Genomic DNA, 15,277 nt, shown 5'->3' with positions numbered 1-15,277 from the left:
TTTCTGAGACTTAACTTTCTTCGTCTTGAAAATGGAGACAATAAATATCTCCCTATCAGCTGACAGTTAAACGAGGGCTGTACAGCCCCAGTGCATGGGGCCAGCAGGTGCTTAGGGAGGGGGACCTGCCTTGAATGGTATTCTACTGGGTGGTTCAGTGGGCCCAGTGGCTCTGGCCTCGTGGTCTCTGTGGTGAAGGCTTTAAGCAGATGAGCTCGTGGAGTCTGAGGGTGCTGGTCTGGGCGGGAATGGCCTGGGAAAGCCTCCCGTGTGTGGGAGATTTGAGTCCTGCTCACTCCTTTCTGTGCAAGGAGGCTCAGCTGGGGAGAGCACTACTGGTCTACCTCTGTCCAGCTTCTTGAAAAGCCTGCCGTAGGTGAGATCGATCCATTTTCTAGATATAAATACTAAGACCCAGAGTGGAGAAGCCACTTTCTGCCTGGGTCGTGTGGCTCCCACACCTCTCTCTCCCCTTGGATCCCTACAGCCCTTTGCTCCTGCACCCCCTACCGCTCTTACCCTCTTATCTCCACAGCCGACCACCCTGGTTTCCACTCAAGCCACTGGGCAGGGCAGGGGTAGGGGTGCGGGTGCGGGTACTTCCTCTGGGGCGCCTCAGTTTCCTCATCTGTGAAGTGGGATAATATGAGTCATGGCTTCTAGGATGCCCCAAGGGGACTGAAATAAGGCATTTAGCCCACATTGACTAGATGAATAGGGGTGGGGAAGACCCAGACCTGACTCAAGTCCTTCCTCCTCTGGCAGTGGACAACGCCTTCCTGTGACTCAGTTTCTGAAGCTACAAAGTGGGCCTGGGGCTTACCTTTGATAAGGCCAAAGGGAGAGTGGGATGAGATCGTATCTGCCTTTACCTGGGGGCTGGCCCTGTGTTACAATTCGGTGAAAAGCAGGCCCAGTGCATGCTTCCTTCCCTGGTGGTCAAGGCCCCGTTCCCACTGTATGTCCAGAGGAGCCTCGGCCTTGGCACACCTCCCCTGTGAAGATGGAATCTGCTCATTTCTCCCGGTGCCTCAAATCTACTGGATGCTCTGTAAATGGGACATCTTTCTCCCTCTCCTCCCTCGTGGGGGCTCAGCTAGTATTCAGTCTTAGGATGGCCCACGCCTGCGCTGCTGTGTTGAGAAGGCTTCTGAGGCCCAGTCTTGGCTTCCCGGGAAGGAGTGCTGTAAGGGATTCGTAATGTCTGCTATTGGCAGATGATTTGAGCATGTTGTACACACGCCATGGGTTTGTCATGCCTGGTCTGTTCTGACCTTCTCTTTTCACAGATGGGGGAATCGAGGCCAGCAAGACCCAGGACATATTATCCAAGCTGGGAGAAAAAGGCCCGTCTTCTATCTTTTGATCCAGGCCTCTCCCGACTCAGCCAGCCTGCCCCTTCCCACGGGACAGCCTGCCCCTTCCCACGGGACAGCCTGGCTGGGGCCGAGTCAAGGGGTAGATGAATGGGGAGGATTCCAGAGCCCACGGCCAGAAGCCAAACCTCCCTGCTATAGGACCTTGAGCAAGTGACATCCTTCTAACCTGGGCCTCAGTCCCTCTCCTCCCAGCAGAACCACACAGGGGTTTCCAAAATAAAATGAGGAGTGTTTCCTACCCTGGTCCTCAGTTTCCTGCTCTGTGTGGGGAGGACTTTTCCCTCACTGAGGCTCTGCGGTGGGGATCCTAGGTGGGGGGGGGGGGTCCTCCAGGGCAAGCCTGATGGAGTCCTCTTTGAGCCCATGTGGGGCTGTTAGAGACTGTGGGAATGAGTCCTCTGGGTTCCCAGACCCGCTGGGCTGCGAGGCCGGCACAGGCTGACTCCTGGTGCTGGGGGTGGAGGTCGGGGTGGTGATGGTGTCTGGAAACTCAGCCCGCCTGTTCAGGCCTGATCACCTTCCCTTGGACTGCCTTTTACTCCATCTGATATGGGTGTCCTCATGTCATGCCCTGTCCAGCCAGGTCACAGCAAGGTGGCCCATTCCATCCTTTGCCCCAGTGTGGGGTGGGCACAACTTTTGTTCCCATTACACAGGAAAGGAAACTGAGGCTCAGAGGGGACAAGGGCTGGAGCCACCATCTCCCAGCACAGCCCAGACTTCTGGCTTCTGGGTGATTTGTAACATCTGATTCCCACTGAGTGGGCACCCAGCTTGCCTGAAGTCTTTCCCACGTATAGGGTTGGTGTGTTGCTGGGAGCAGGTGGTCCTGACTTTCTGGGCTTCTGGTTCTGGCTGATGGATCTCCATTCAGATCTGGAGTACTGGATCTTCAGGAGCTCCCAGGTCCATGGATTGATCTCATGGGTACTCATTAGGTACTCATGGCATAAAGGGAGTAGACGTAGCAAAAGGCTTTTGGAGCCCATTGGTTCTGGGTTCAAATATTGACTCTGCGTTTGCTGGGTAGGATTGTTGGAAAACAACTGCTTGGGGCTTTAGTGTCCCTGTCTGTGACACGGGGATGACAGTACCAGGGCCAGCTTCGACAAGGTGGTGTGAGGGTCAGCTGGGCTAATGTATGGCTGCTGTGGCTGAGTCTGCACACGGCGAGTGCTTCACGGTTCTAAGCGTCTGTCAGGCAATTTCCTGACAAGGCGGGAATTCTGGATGGGAATTGTGGGCCAATTGATTGGGGGAATCCCTGGGGCTCCCACTGGTTGCTTGTGCCTGTGGCAGGCTTGTCCCATGGGACGTGGCCGAGGAGAAGGTTAACGAGAAACAGACTTTTTTTTGTGACGGGGTGGATTGGAAGTGACCAGCATCACCCAGCCTCCCCGAGCCTGGCTCCTGCCTCTGCCCACCTGTGACTCACCCACCTGCGGCTGCACCCCCATTTCCCTTGTACTCAGGTGGCACTTTAGCCTTTCAGAGTGCTTGGCTCTCTCCCTGTGTGTCTGTCCAGCCTCTGTGCCTGGCCTCTGTGGGCCCACTGCCCAGTGGCCGTCCCTCTCAATACTTGTCTAAGTAGCTAAGATACCTCTGCTTCTGGAAAGTTCTTAGTGACCACCCTCTGTGCCCCAACCTGAGTCCATTCGTTCCTGCTCTGCGCTCTGCTGCCTCTTCTCTGCCTTCCCTCACGGCGCTGACACATTCTGCCCTAGATGGCAAGTCATGGGGTTCTTTTTGCCTCAGCAGGAACCATCGCTCTGGTACCGCCCTTGACAGTTTACTAAGCGCTTGCCACAGCCCCCTTTGAGCATCCCCGGCAGGGCCAGGAGGGAGGCAGAACCATCGTAATCCTCTTCATTTGGCAGATGAGGAAACTGAGGCCCCAAGTCAGGGTCACCCCGGCTGGTCTCTCTGCTTGCATGGATGGGACTAACCCCTCGCCCACCCCATGAACCCACCATCTGCCGAGGTGGGAGCCCCTCGCTCAGAGCCCCATGAAAGGATTTGGAGGTGCAGAGAGGTTAAGTGACTTGTCCGAGGTCACATGGCCTGCAGGGATGCAGAGCGGGGAGGGTTCCTTCTAGGACTCAGGGACAGGTTGTGCCCACGGTCCCACCCCTTCTGAGTGGAGAACAAGATGCAGCTGTGATCCTGAGAGAATGGTGACCGGCCCCTGGGGTTCCTTCAGAAGTCACTGGCGCCCTCAGCGCATGGTTGGGCCCTGGGTCTGTTCCCGAGAGTGCCTGCATCTGGTCCTCCCAGCATCCCGCAGGGCCGCCGTTCTGGCCCCCTCTCACCTGACTGAGGCTCAGACAGGCAAAGAGACTTGCCCAGGGTCACGCAGTTCACAAATTTGCACCCAGGACCCTGTGAACTCTACAGGCCAGCCCCGCCTCATCCAGGCCAAGCCCTCCTCTGCCTCCTGTCTGACCCCTGACTCTCCTACAGCCCCTCCGTGGCATTCCCTCAGGGTGGCGAGGCCAGGAGACTGCTCTGGGAAGCTACCAGCCCCCAACCCCAGGGCTTCTCCTCTACCTCTGACTGCTGTCACCCACAAGCTGTGTGACTGTAGTGAGTCATTTTACCTTTCTGCGTGTCAGCTTCCCTACCTGAAAAATGGGCCTAAGGACATACGTCATGGGCTTGTTCCAGGGATCAAGTGAGGTATGCATGCTGTTAGCAAAGCCAGGGCGTCGTACGCCCTCAACAAAGTTTAGCTGCTGTTTTCTTATCATTTGTATCGACTTGAAGAGGAAAGGGTTGACAGTCAGATGCTCCAGATAGGAAAACTGAGATTCAGAGAAAGGAAATAGCATCCACCAGGCCACAGAGAGATGTCAGGTTCCTGGGGGCAGATTCCACTTTCCAGATGGGGAAACTCTTCCCTCCCAGGACTCCGTTTTCTCATCTGTACAGTGGGTTTGTGCCTATCGTGGGGGGAGATAGTTTTGTCACGCCAAACCAGTGTGGTTTCTTAGTCAGCAGCCACCCTAGGGTGGGGGTTGGGGGACGTGAGGGCTCTGGTCTAGTCTGGTGGGGGCTGTTCCCTGTGCACTCTGTCCCTGAATTATGCCGAATTCTCAAGGCTGGGCCTGCCTAGGAGGCTGAACCAGGCTCGGCCAGGCCTTTCGGGGGCCCTGTGGCTACCGGCACCGGGGTCCTACCATGTCAGCTGGTCCACCTGCCGCCTCTGTTGTGTGCCCTGGACAAGTGGCTTCTCTTACTGAGCCTCAGTTTTTCACTGGTGACATGGGGGCAGACGTCTTTCTTCACTGGGCTGCTGGGAAGACTGGATAAGCTCATTTTCTTCCAGATTTCTGCCCACGCCAGGCTTAGAGAAAGGCCTCAGCTAGTGGTTATGGTTATGGCCATGGGCAGGACTCTGGTAAGAAGGGGGAGCAGCATTCCAGGCAGAGGACCCAAGTGAGCAAAGGCTCAGAGTTAGGACAGTTTAGGGAACACCCTGCAGTTAGGGGAGGGTAAGTGGGACTGGACTGCCATCTTCCAGGAACTGGACTGACTCCGAGGGGAGGGGGCAGGGTGTCAGCAATGACTGTAGTGACCTTGACCTTCCTGCCCTCCAAACTTCAGATTTTCTTTCAGAGCCTTGGGAGCAGCCACCTGTTCTCCCCACCCCCCTCCCTGCCAGGTGTTCCCGAAGGCCCTGGAACCAGATGAGCCACAGTTCTATTTGGGGACAATTCTGCTGTTCCCGTTTCTCTCCTGTGCCCTAGTTTTAGAAACGACGTGGGCTTGGTTACCAGTTGGCCATTTGCAGAAGGCACCCCCCACCACCACTCCGCCCATACCTTAGATCTGTGGAAAGCATGGCAAAATAGGCCTCATTACCGCCTCTGGGAGTTGTTCCTGGCCTCTGTCCCTGGGTTCTCTGGGTAGGGATTGGCAGCTGGACTCTTGATGACCCGCTGCTGGTGTCTGGGCCTTGTGCTGGGGTCTGGAGACCCCAAGGGTTGCACCCTGGGACCAGCCTGTACAATGATCAGGGTCATTGCCGTACCACAGGGTGGGCACTGTAGGAACTGTGGCAGCCCATTACAAGGCCAGGAGGGCTTCCTAGAGGAGGTGCCACCTTTAGTCTTAAAGGATGAGCAGGAGCTCACAAGGGAAAAAGTGGTGAGGGCATGCCAGAAAGAAGGGAGAGCCTGGGTGAAGATCTGGAGGTAGGAACTCCTCTGGTGGGTGCAGGCATAGCTTGGGAAGGTGGGGAGTGTCAGCTCATGTACAAGGTAGTTAGAAGGTGACTAGACTAACCAGGCAAGACCTCAATACCTTGCCAGGCTTTGCTGAGGCCTCCTGCTGAAGGTGTGAAGGGAAGACATAGAGAGGGTCAGATCCGGCTCTTCAGTGCTCAGTTACTGTTGCCAAGTGAAGGTAGTCCAGGGAGGCTGGGGTTCCAGATAGGGATCAAGAACCCTGATCTGGGGCAGAAGGTAGAGGCTGGTTTGGGGCCTTGGAGGGAGCAGACCAGGGAGGACTTCCTGGAGGAAGCGGTGTATAACATACCTGAAAGGATGGGATAGTTCTCTGTGGGGAGATGGACCTTGAAGGTGTGGGATGAGCAGCTCCTCTTGTTGGACCCCACGAAGTGGTGGGGTTTTGAGTTGAGAGGTGTTGGTGCCCGTCCATGGAGAGCCCTGAGCACCTGCTTGGGGAATCTCCGTGCTGTCCCTGGGCCTGAGGAGAGGCTGCTGGGCACAACTGATTCATTTGGCGTTGTGGCTTTGGTGAGGTGGCCCTGGAGAGAAGGTGAGCACCGGCCAGACAAATGGCAGGTCTGGGATTGATGGGGGAGCAGCAAGGTGAGGGGTGGGGTCCTCAGCCCCTGCTCTGCCTGCCTGGACATCCTTTCCCTGCAGAAGCCCGCCTGGCAGGAAGTGGTGGAGACGTGTTGGGGCCTGGCTGGCCGATTCTGAAGGTGCCTGAGACATGGGTGGGGCGTGGGGCAAGGGCTCTGGGTTCAGGGCCCAGCCTCCCTGCCTTGTTGGTAAACCTTGCCAGGGCAAAGGTCTCCCCACTTGGGTGCAGGGCTAGGCATCGTTGTCCATTTCTGCCTCCAGAAAGGCCCCTCCCCCCTCTTGAACCCAGAGTGTCTGTACTCTAGATGAGGTGGGTTGAGAACCGTGGTTGAAGATTCTGGTGCCAGATGGACATGGGTTTGAAACCCAGCTTTGTTCTCTGCGGGCCAGGAGACCTTGGCAAAGTATCTTTGCCATTCTGAGCCTCAGTTTCCCCATCCACAAAATGGGGGTCACCCTAGAGTCTCCTAGGGCTGAATGAGATTTCAGAGGGCTGCGCCCAGCACCGTGCCCACCCCTGGGGTCTGGCTTTCACCCCTGGTCTGGCTGACCAGGGTGGTGGGACCTGCTGGGTGGCTGAGGGGTGGCTTCTGGTCTGCCTGGGCTCAGCAGAGGCACTGAAGACAAAGCCCCTTTGTGGTGGGACAGATGGAGCCTGGGAGCCCCCCTCTTCGGGCCACCCGCCCCTCCTCCTCATCCAGTTCCCCCGGGGGGAAGGAGCTTCCTCAGACAGAGAAGATGGGAAATGAAAGTCGGGCTATGCAGGAGGAAAGGCTGGGCTGGCTGCAGCTGCAGAGGCCAGAGCCTGGTTGGTGAACTCGGGTGGATCTGTCCCTTCTCTGGGCCACCTTCTCAGGGGCCTGGGCATCCTTGGCAAGTCCCAAACGCCCTGTGTGTGCCCTGTTCACTTATCCATCCATCCACCTATCCATCTGTCTATCCATCCGTCCATCCATCCATCCGTCTGTCCGTCCGTCCAGCCATCTCTCTGTCCATCCATCCACCTACCCACCCATCCATCCACCTATCCATCTGTCTATCCATCCGTCCACCCATCCATCCTTCTGTCCGTCCAGCCATCTCTCTGTCCATCCATCCACCCACCCATCCATCCATCCATCCATCCATCCGTCTATCCATTTGTCCATCCATCCACCCGTTCAGTAATTACCAGATATCCACCCCATGCTAGGTCCTGTGCTTTCGGCTAGTGTCCACTCTGGCCGGGTGGTAGCCACATATCCCAGCTGGTGACTGTTTCGCCCGTTCCACGTGCTGTAGACACTCAGCTGTGAGACAGGAGTGGTCCCTGTTCCCCTCAGCTGGGCGTTCTCGCCGTGAGCTGTGTCATCAGAGCTGTGGGCCGTGCTAGGAAGGAGAAGTTGAAGGTCTTCGCCTGGGCTGGGGGAGGTCAAGAGAGGCCTTGTGTGAGGAGGTAGCTTTTGAAATGAGACTCAGAGAGAGGGCAGAGCTGGTTGGGTGTGTTGCCATTTAAGCAGGTGGCCAGGAAAGGCCCTCTGAGCCCGTGATGTCTGAGTAAAGCACCTGAAGCAAGTGAAGGAGGGAGGTATGGACGGGTCTGGGGACCGCGTGCTCTGGGCAGAGGGAGCAGCGGGGGCAAAGGCCCGAGTGAGCGTGTGCCCCGGGTTCTCAGGGAAAGGGGAAACAGTGGACAGTGTGAGCAGATCAGAAGGGGGTGGGCCTGGGAGAGTCCTCTGTAGGCCATGGGAGGTCCCTGGGAGGACTTTGTCCTTTGTGTTGTTGGGGCTGTGAAGCGGGAGCGGTGGTTAAGACTGACATTCCAGAAAGGCTCTCTGCCCCCAGTTGGCCAGCTTGGAGGAGGAGACTGGGCCGGGACTAGGGGGGTGGCCATGGTGAGAGGAAGTGGCTTCAGGATGTGTTTGGGGGTGGACCAACAGGACTTGGAACTGGGTTGCATGGGGGCAGGGGCCGTTGTCTCTCCTTTCTTGGGCTGCTGGTGATGAGGGCCTGAGTCCCTGTCACAGACAACTGTGGTTTCTGGTTTATGATCGTTTCCTCTCCCCAGCCCATCTGGAGGCACAAATTCCCAGTGCCTCCTTCAACTTGTCCTGACGGCTGGACTGAGCCGTCCAGTTCCTACACGTGAGGTGAAATGGTCAAGACCCTGCCCATTTTACAGATAAGAAAACTGAGGCTCAAAGTATACCCACTGCCCGAGTTACACAGCCAGGTAGGGTTGGCGCTTGCCCTTTTGGGACTCCGTGGATCTGTGGCTCTGAGGACTATGGATCCTGCCTCCCCAGTTCCAACTCCAGATTTCTGGGGGTACCGAGATTTCTTTCCTGCCCTGAACTACCTTGGGGAGAGGGAGGCTGCTCAGTGACCTCCGGCGTGGGGTCAGGAGCCTGGGCTCTCCCTGGCCATGTGACCTGGACCTCGGTTTCCTCTGCTGGGGGTCCCTAGCTCCTAGCGGTGCTGGGAGGACCAGATAAAGAGAGGCGTGTCAAGTACCAGGCCTGGTGGTAGGCATAGAGTAAACATGAAGTAATCAGCAGGTAGTTTTATTCTTGTTTCTGTGGGGAGTAAGGACGTGTGTACGTCTGGCCTCCGGCTACGTCCACCCACAGTGCAGGGCTTTGGGGCAGACCTGCGGTTGCCCGGTGGTGTCTTCTAGGTGACTCCACACCAGAGGATTGAGGGTTCCCCTGGTCCCTAGGGAAGCTGGCCACGAAGCAGCTGGGGACAGAGTGGGGTTTTATACCAGGTGGCCTGCTGCCTCGGCCCTCTCCTGCGCCACTCACTTCCTGGTCTTGCCCTTCCCTGTAGGGCTTCTAGGCTGTGGGCAGGTGGAGGCAGGTCCTAGCGGGAAGGGATCCTGCCCTCTGCAGGGTGGGGCAGGGCCTGGAGTCGGGAAAGAGGGCCCCTTCCTGCCCAGGAAGAAACCTGAGAGCGGCAGGGGCTGGAATGGTTCTGTCTCTGTGGGGCTGGGGTTAGTGGGAGCTCCAGGGTCCACTTAGCCTTTGCCTTCCCTAGACTGCGGGTCCTGCCCCCAGCAGCATCCCTGCACCCCTCGGCTGGTGCCAGCCCGAGCCTGCAGCCCCCGCTCCACCCCGGCTGCACTGGCGGAGCCAGTTTGAGGCTTGCCAGCCCCGAGCGTGTCTGTTCCACGAGCACGGGACCAGACATGTTGCGGCAGTCCTGGCCCATGGATGGTCCCTGGCTTCCCCTTCCTTCGCTCCTTGCTCACTCAGCAAACATCCCCTGGTCCCTGTTCTGTGCCTGGACCCCGTTCTATGCCTGGGCCCGTGCTGAGTGGGGCTGGGGGCCTGGAGTTGTCTCTGGCTTGCCCACTGCCCTGTGTAGGTCAGGGAGGTCAGAAGCCCGGCCACAGGGACCCCTCAGGTAGTGGCAGGAGATGGGGCTGGTTGGGGTGTAGGCTGTGGGGCAGGACAGACCCAGGACTGAGGCCTGTACCTCTCCATTGTCCCAGGCCCCGGGTGGGACCCATCCTTCCCTCCCTCCCAACCCCTGGCTCTTCCTCTCCCCTTCCCTTCATCCCTCCCTCCTTGTACTAGAGTTTGTGAAGGGTCAAGGGGGGCAGGTCGGGAAGCCCTGGGGGAGGGGTTACATGGTTGCGAGTTGAGGGTAGGGCCGAGGGGTAGGGAGGAGGGAGAAAGCAGTGGGCCTCCATCCTGCGAGCTGCAGGGAGAAGCTTTAAGGCCCATCTTGCCCATCATCAGCCTCAGGCTCAGAGGCTCCCCCGCTCGGGTCTGACAGAGGCATCATTTTATGGGTTAAGTAAAGGGAGAGCTGGACGTTCCAAAGTCACGCATCTGGGGGTGGGGGGGCACCTGTGTGTGGGCCTCGCGGTTTGGTGGAGGGGATGGAGCTCAGAGCTGACTGTGTGGAGGGGACCAGGCCACCAGGTGCTCCTGCCCACTCGTGTCCCTCGCGGAGTTCCTGCCTGGGTGTGGGCAGCGAGGAGGGGGCACTCTGTGTTCCCAGAGCAGAGAAGCAGAGCTGCTGGCAGGGATTCATGAACATTGTGAGCCCCTGAGGGCAGTGGGCAGAGGCTGCCGGCTGGCAGTTGTCCCCCTAAGGCCCGTCCGCCAGTCGGGGTGGGGCAGTTGGCCGCCCGGAGGGGTTGACCTTGGAGAAGCCCGGAGAGAACAAAACTTGAAGTCTCAATGGCACGGGGTGACGGTGGGGTCGGGAGTGGTATCTGCTAAGGAAGCCTTGGCACGCCAGGGCGTCTGTCCAGGTCCAGACACCGGGCCTCAAGATGGGGTGTGACTTATCTGAGATCACACAGCGATTCTGACTGAAGACTTTCACCCTCCCTGTGCCCACACCCTCGGTCAGGGGCCACACTCGCTTGGCTCTGTGACGCCGGTCTGGGCGCCCCTTGCCCCAAGCCTAAGCTCTTGGTCTGTGAAGGGGGACGTCTCACAGAGGCTCCCTAGCATGGGGACTGTGGCCTGCTGGCCTGTGGGCTGCCCTGCTCACCCGCTGGCCTTGCTGCCCTGCTCACCTGCTGGCCTTGCTTCTACCCTCTAGGGTAGAAGCCAGAGTAGGGTTGAGGGGGAACCTTACCAGCCCCAAGATGCTCCCATGGGCAGGAGGACCCAGCAGCAGCTTTCCAGTGACTGATCTCTTAGGCCTTTGATATGGGGGATGGTGGGAAGTGGACATGGGAACACTGGAGCCACCCACTGTGTGCCTGTCTTTTTGCCCATTTTGCTGCTAGGGAGACTGAAGCTACGTACTGAACACTGACTGGCTCCCTTCCTTTCTTTTAATGACCCCAACTTTAGGCCTTTGCCCAAGCAGGCCCTTCTGCCTGGATCATACTTCCTCTGCCTCTTTTCACACACTGCCCAGCCTTTGGACCTCAGCTGTGATGTCCCTTCCTCAGGGAAGTCCACCATGGTTTAGGATCCTTCTTGTCCCTCCAGCCTGCTGGAACTGGAGGTTACTGTGGTCTGATAGGATCACTGTGTGATGAAAACTCACTAACCTTACTTGCCCCATCACATACCCTCAGGGGCCTGAGAAAACTTTCATGGTCTCCCCTCTCAGATTTTCAGACCTTTCTGATCTAAATTACCAGACTTATCTCTCTCAGGGCCTGCTTCAGACTTCTTCAGGCCTGGCCCAGACACCAGCAGTGACCCAGTTAAGCCGGGACCCACACAGTCCAGACCTCTCACGCAATGACCCCCTGTACATCTGGCCTTCCTGCCTCAGGATCTTGGCACATGTTGTGCCAACCCTCCTAGACTGCCCTTCCCATGCTTCCTTATAGGTTCTGTGGAGGCAGGATGGTCTTTGGTATCGCCTGGATCTGTGTTGGCATCTGGGTTTCCACTTCCTGGCTTGGCAGCTTCCTGGAGACTTGACGTCCTCACGTGTAACATGAGTGTGGCCGTGGCTCAGTTCAGGGCTTTTGGGAACATTTGAAGGGATAGTGTGAACCTTGGGTGGGAGGATGGGGGAGGGGAACGTGGCCATCAGCATGCCCCATTTCACCCCTTCAGCCTGCACTGGATCAGTTGATGGCACTGAGTTCTGCTGAGGGAGCCAAGGGGGCCCTAGATCCTACCAAGAAGAGCCCAGCCAAGGCTCCTTCCTCGGGGCCTTCCCTGTAGGCAGAAGCTCCGAGATGGAGGGACTTGTCAGTGAGCTGCTAAGAGATTTTCATCCCATCGTTTAATTGGTGTGTGTCCGTTTTCTCATTTATAAATGGGATAATGAGAGCGGTACCCAGTAGATCCTAAATAAGTACTAGCTTTTCCTACTGTCATTGTTCGTATCCCCCTAGTCTGCAGCCAGAGCCCTTTCCATATTCCAAGCCACCTGTGGGAACACACCCCTGTTTGATAGGTGATTCTTTCGCGAGTGTGAAAGGAAAGAAGGACTCAGGTGAAGACCCCTGCCCGCGGGGAGCTTCCGTTCAGGTGTGGGAGGACGGAGGGCAGCCTGGAACGGGAGGCAGCCCCCATTCGTGAAATGCGAGCGTTGGACTGACACCCTCGCCACGTCCCTCCGGCCTCCTCTGTGGACAGGGCGGTGCTGGTGGCACCTTCCCCGCAGGGCTGTTGTGAGGAGGGACGGGGTGGGGGGTCAGGTGGGGACCCGGCCTGAGAGGTTCAGAAGGGTCCCATGTTCACTCCATATGTGGCCACTCCATACATCAGCCACTCCGCCTGTCCTGGCCTCCCATTTCCCTGTATGGACAGTGGACTGGCCGTGGAGCCCTGCTTAGTCCCCAGTGCATGGACTCCCTGCTGGAGGCCAGCTGGGACCAGTGGCCTTGGACAGAAGGGCTGATGGCGGCCTAGGGCCCGGAGACCCAGGATCCCCAGAGGACCCACTTCTATCTTGGATGGTGGCCAGGGCACCTGACTTGGCTTCTCTGAGCCTCCATCTGTCCCCTCCCCTGCAAGACAGGGCTGATTGCCCCTGCGTAGCTGGGTCCTGATGAGACCCAGGGAACTAAGCAATAATGGAAGTGATCACGTTCCCAACAGTGACATCCCCTTTTATGAAGCGTGGCCTGTGCGCTCCGGGCTCTGCGTCGGTTAGCTCATTTGCCTTTGCAGCTGCCTGGGGATGACCATGGGCATCTCCGTGGTACCAAAGGAGGCTTTGGTTAATTTATCCAGGGTCCGCCTGTGGGCTGTGGTGGAGGGCCCCCTTTACCCTATGTGGTAGCCCACCTGGCTCGGGTAGGTGCCTGATAGTGTCTTTCCAGTCCCTCTCTCTAGAGACAGGACTGATGGCTGCCGATGGGCTGTTCACTTCCCCACCACCTCCTCCCCCTCCACCCCAACACATTCCTGATACAACCTCCACCGCCCATTCTTCCCCACCCCTGCTTGGGTCGCTGTTATCAGGAGACATTCCTGGAGTGGCTGAAGAGCTCCCAGCTTGGGTGCTTCTGAGAGGGGTTGTGACCACTGATACTGGTCCTGTTGTTGGCTCCCTTGGAGGTGGGTCCTTGAGACATGAGGTCACAGAACTCAGACGGTTCAAGTCCACTTGTGGCTGCTGCGTCTTATGGGCTCTGTGACCTTCGGCAAGCACCATGACCTCCATATGCTTCAGTTTTCTCATCTGCCAAACAGGTCTGGCCACACAGGGCTGCTGTGGGCTCATCAGGCTTCATGCTCGAAATGCCGTTCTTAGTATGATGTCTGACACACAGGAGTCTCTCTGCTCATCAACTGGCCATTGTTGTCATCCGAGAACCAACTGTCTCTCCTTTCGTGGGCCCTCCAGTTTAGATGGTATCTGTCCACCTTCTGAGGGGTGCACATCAGAGGACCACCTGCGGGCATTTTCTTCTCCAGGCCTGTGGGGTGAGGGAGAGGGTGGAGGTCTTTTCAGAAGTTGAGATCCTGCTGTGTGATCTTAGGCCACCCCTGTCCCTCTCTGAGCCTCCTTTTTCTGGTCTGCTCTTTGAGCAGTAGGATGTGCGGTTCTGCCCCAGTCCCTCCATGTCCCCATCACTATAACTCCTCCCTTGGAAGGTTTAGCCCCTTTGCTTTTGTCTGTCTTTCTCACCACAGTGGTCGGCGTCTTGCAGATGCTCAGCTAAGCTTAGTGGAAGGAACCAACGAAAGTGCAATTGAGTGAATACCCAGGGCTTTCCTATCTCCAGGTCTTGGAGTGCACGGCTCCCTTGGGCCAGGAGCATTGTTCCCAGTCATCTCTGCTTGTGGAACTCCTTCTCATTCTTGAAGTCCTTCTCAAATGCTGCCTCTCCCAGCAAGCCTTACCCGGCTTCTCCCAGTCAAGAGGATGGCCAGTGCTCTGCACGTGTGGTCCGAGGCCCCCTGCTGCCACCTGGTACCGTCCACCTTGGTGTAGAGGGTGACCTATTAATAAACAATAAGGACCGTGCCCCGAATGGGCACCAGGCACAGCAGAGAGCCCTGTGCATGGGCTGTCTTATTTGCCCCTCCGCAACAACCTTGAAGGCTGATACGATTATCCCTCTCTTTGCAGAACATAAGCTCAGAGAAGCGAGGGGACTTTGCCAGCTATGAGAGAGAGAGCACCAGGATTCGAGACCAGGTAAGCCTGTGGTTTTTCCTGAAAGGAAAAGAAAAAGCACACACACACACACACACACACACACACACAGAGTAAAAAAAAAAAAAATTCAAAGTACAAAGGAAGACAGGGAAAAGCCTTTCTTGGACCCAGGTCTCCTTGCCAGAGACAACCATTGGGAGGGGTTCTGGTGTGTCCTTTCAGGGAGATGGAGAGGTGTGAATAAACGTGTAACTCACACATACACACACGTAGCCTGTGGTATTACTTTTTTCTTGACGGCATACGTTGGGGATTGTTGGGTGCTGCTTTCTTTTTTATGGTTGCTTAGTCTTCGTTGTGTGGTTGGAGACCATGCTTTATTTAATTCGTGAAGAATACTTTGGTTGTTTCCAGTCTCTTCTTACACACAGTTCAGTGATGGAGACCCTCAGTCATACACTTAGTATCCATGTGGGACGATTCCTTGAGTGATCCCAAAATGTGGGGTGAGAGGGTGTATGCAGTCATAATTTTTTTTTTTTAAGATTTTAATTATTTATTTATTTGACAGGCAGAGATTACAAGTAGGCAGAGAAGCAGGCAGAGAGAGAGAGGGAAGCAGGCTCCCTGCTGAGCAGAGAACCCGATGTGGGACTCGATCCCAGGACCCTGAGATCATGACCCGAGCCGAAGACAGCGGCTTAACCCACTGAGCCACCCAGGCGCCCTGCAGTCATAATTTTGATGGCGATTGTTAGATGGTCCTTCTGGTGGGTTGTGTTGATGCCCACCCCCATCCCCCTGGTCTTTCTTCCCTCTCACCAGGTGGGTTGCTGTAGAATTTTGGGGTCTTTGGCAATCTAATAGTTGAACAGTGGCCCTCTGCTGTAGTGTTTTGTCTTTAAATATCACAGCTTTACTGAGATATAATTCACATATCAAACAATTTAGCCATTTAAAATGTACTGTTTAATGGTTTTTGGTATACTCACAGAGTTGTGTAACTATCACCACAATCAATTTTAGAACATTTTCATCACCCCAGAA

The 15,277-nt window shown here is 56.6% G+C and overlaps 1 protein-coding gene across 5 annotated transcripts in view; it reads left to right on the top strand.

Moving 5' to 3' along the window:
- The window catches only part of SRC (SRC proto-oncogene, non-receptor tyrosine kinase), an 86,179-nt gene that overhangs the window by 38,634 nt on the left and 32,268 nt on the right, over nucleotides 1-15,277 (top strand). For all 5 annotated transcript variants that reach the window (XM_032350711.1, XM_032350712.1, XM_032350715.1 and 2 more), the window contains exon 2: nucleotides 14,201-14,269. The gene's annotated coding sequence lies outside the window, so the exon portion shown is untranslated. The remainder of the gene's footprint in view (nucleotides 1-14,200; nucleotides 14,270-15,277) is intronic.

This window comes from Mustela erminea, chromosome 7, assembly GCF_009829155.1.
Source record: "Mustela erminea isolate mMusErm1 chromosome 7, mMusErm1.Pri, whole genome shotgun sequence".
Classification (NCBI taxonomy): domain Eukaryota; kingdom Metazoa; phylum Chordata; class Mammalia; order Carnivora; family Mustelidae; genus Mustela; species Mustela erminea.
The sequence above is the reverse complement of the archived record's forward strand: the minus strand, read 5'-3'. Positions and strand labels throughout refer to the sequence as shown.